At 38.3% G+C, this 3,212-nt stretch overlaps 1 long non-coding RNA gene across 1 annotated transcript; it reads left to right on the top strand.

Annotated features, from left to right (window-relative positions):
- The first annotated feature begins 200 nt into the window (after window positions 1-200).
- Window positions 201-1,453, top strand: LOC118477536. Its single transcript, XR_004858449.1, has 2 exons — window positions 201-518; window positions 1,194-1,453. It is a non-coding gene; the product is annotated as an uncharacterized LOC118477536 (long non-coding RNA).
- Window positions 1,454-3,212: the final 1,759 nt, after the last annotated feature.

The raw sequence follows: 3,212 nt of genomic DNA, 5'->3' as shown, positions 1-3,212 counted from the left end.
CTAGTCAGATCCAGGCTTTGTGCGCGTCCTGTTTCCCTCGGACTCGGACCAAGGTGTGGCGGGGTTGGTGACGTCACACCATCAACGCCGGAAGACACAGGCACAGAGATGACGGACAGGGATGCGTGCGAAAGGCGACAAAGTGAAGTGGCAGGCAACAACAAACACACACCAGCTTTTGTTCGATACGAGGTCAGCTGTGCACCCTCGCTTGGGTTGCTGTGGAAAGTGTTGGAGTTATCAGTGCGACATTAGGCAGAGAGGGAGGGGTGCCTAGGCTATTCAAAAGTCGTGACGCTCTCATGTATTTTTAGTTTTTGAAGTAACTTCGTCGAGCAGTGAACGCAACCACTCAGCTGTGCGAAACAAGTGGAGTAGACCGCTGTACTGTGGTTGTTCTTTTTCAAAAGGGAGATATTCGTGATAAAGCGCCTAGGTTTGGGCACGAGTTCGTGTTGCTGCCAAGATTTAGATTCGGTCCAGTCAATATCTATATCTAGATCTAGATCTAGAGTCTTGTAGGTTGAAATCTATACCTTTGGCCCAGATGTTCCATGTTTGTTCACTGTTCTCGCTGTGTTCTAGATTTGTAGTCTACCTGTGTGTAGGTTGTTGTTAGTAGTGTCTAACCGTAAGGCATAATAAGGTCCACTCGATTCCCATCTTTACAAAACAGGACGAGTAAAGTTTTGGTTGGGCGTGTAAGGCAACACCGAGACATTAAATTTTTTTTCAAATCTCAATCATGCCTTGATCTTTGTTCTCTAAAAATCTAGACTAGAATCTAGATTCTAGATGGATCAAAATCTAGCTAGATATCTAGATTCTATAGATTCTAATCTAGATCTTCTAGATCTAGTCTAGATCTAGATTTAGGTAGATATAGAATCTAGATTATCTTAGATCTAGACTGTCTTAAACGGTAATAATCTAGAAATGGCTAAATGATGATAGACTAGATTAGATCATCAGTAAATAAGTTGTTCTCAACAGGGGCTGAAAGTCTGTCTTTGAGTCTATGGGAAGGTCCAGAAGTTTGAGTTTGACTCAGATCTAGTCTAGATCTAACCCCAGGGTTTCTTTCGTCAGATTAAATTTACCTATTTAGATCTAGATATCTAGATTTAGATGTAGTTTTAAAGAGCTAGAATAGAGGCCTCAATAAATGTAAAAGTTTTGGATTTTTTCTCTAGCATATATTTGGGTTGAGTAACAAAGTCGAGAGTACAAGTACAGGATTTTTACTTTTGTAACAGTGACATAGTTGCAACTGACATGGCAGTTTTTGTGTCGACGCTGCTGTTCGTATTGTGTTTGTCAAGCTTATGTGTCGGAGCCGGAGGTGAAGATGTCGATAAGGATGGACAGATCAACCGAAATGAGATGGGGATGGCCGTTCTTTATGACATGGTTCATGTGTTCCTCGGAGATGTCTTACAGAAGGAGAAAATAACAGACTCATTTCTAAGTAAGTAGAGTATTTTTCAATAATTCTCGAATAATGTAATCTTCGTCTTCTTCTTCTCCTTTCTTCTTCTTCTTCTTCTTCTTCTTCTTCTTCTTCTTCTTCTTCTTCTTCTTGTCCTTCTCTCTTCTATACATCCCCCTTCCCTCCTCCCTCCCTCCCTCTCCCTCAATAGTTCTCTCTCTAAGCCTGACTCTATGTTCTTCAGTCTCCAACAAGGTTGATTCTTAAAGTTCAACTTGTTTTCTTCCCTGGATGGGACAGGATTTTTTAGAATAGTTCACTGGCCTTCTGATTTGTTTTATTCAGTTTTATGTCTTGACACGGCTTCTCACATTGTGTGCGGCTCACACTAAAATTAAAATATTTTGCATGTTTGTCTTTCCTTTCTAAAAAGACGAGATGCTTGTCACTTGCTCAAGGATCAGAGACGGTTTAAAAAAGTATTTTTATGTGCAATATAATATACCCAGGTAGCTATGATTTCATGAGCTTTATTGAAAAAAGAATTGTATTCTATTCTTTTAGAGATCCTGACCTTTGGAGGTGAAGCCTGTATCTTACAGGGAGACTAGTTAGTTCAAGATGCTTTATGATTCGCCTCCAATTTGAATAATATAAAATCAAAATGTCTCAGGAGTGCTGTTGAAATTGTTTAGATGGCCACCCATTGTCGAGGACAAAAGTAACCACCCTAGAGGTGGAAAGTCTTACACTTACAGTGTCAAAATCAATAGACCCAATTATAAAATACACACAAGAAAGGTGGAAAGGGAAAGTGGTTCTTTATTATTTATAATGTGATTGTCGTTATAAATGCACAGGATTGTCTTTTATTGTCTTTATAGCAGGTTTGACCGTGTACTGTAAATTTCTTTGTTTGTTATAAAGCCTTTTAAAAGTTTAACAACTTCTCATGTTCTGACTAACACAGCACCACATGTGTACACAATACTATACCACCACTGGCGTAGGAGTTTGTTTTTGATCATTCTTGTATTGTAATCTCATGTTTTTTGGTCTAAAAAGCGCCAGATCTGAAAGAGATCATGGATGATCAATTTTTGCAACCCCATTTTTCCCATTGGTGGCTACTTTGGTGTTACTAGGCAACATGACATCACTTTTTTTTTGGTCAAGAAATAGTCTGTGGTACAGAATTGTACTTGCCCAATAGTGCTTTGCAGAACTTGGAAGTTTAAGCATAATTAAGTAATTTAATGTCAGTCGTAGTCAATTCCGGTTCCTATTTTTGCTGGTGGGGTGGGGTCAGTTTTCAGCAAGTTTTTGGTTTGTCTGTTACCTTGGACATGCCAGGGTTAATTTGACATTTGAATTCTGTTTTTTGTGTTTATATTTCCATCCAAATTGGTTAAAAAAAATTTTTCTTTACACCTTAAACTTCAAAGCCAATTTTTATCAAGTTATTTAAAATAACTTTAAAGGAATTTGTCGACTAAGATATAATAAGCGATTCTGACATTTTATCACTTTGTCTTTTTGTATTAGCAGTAGTGCACAGATTTTGTGAAAATAATTATTTTTCAAAGTCATTTCCCAACAAGTTAAATCCCATTATTTGGTAATATGATACAATTGACTTGTCTAGTGTATTATAAGTCAGCAAAAGAGGAAGAGATAATGACCCACAAAATATTCATGTGCGCACGCACACATACACACACACACACACACACACACACACACAGACAGACACACACACACTCTCTCTCTCTCTCTCAAACAC

Source organism: Aplysia californica, unplaced genomic scaffold (genome assembly GCF_000002075.1).
Source record: "Aplysia californica isolate F4 #8 unplaced genomic scaffold, AplCal3.0 scaffold00131, whole genome shotgun sequence".
NCBI lineage: Eukaryota > Metazoa > Mollusca > Gastropoda > Aplysiida > Aplysiidae > Aplysia > Aplysia californica.
This window is presented reverse-complemented; position numbering and strand designations above follow the sequence as displayed.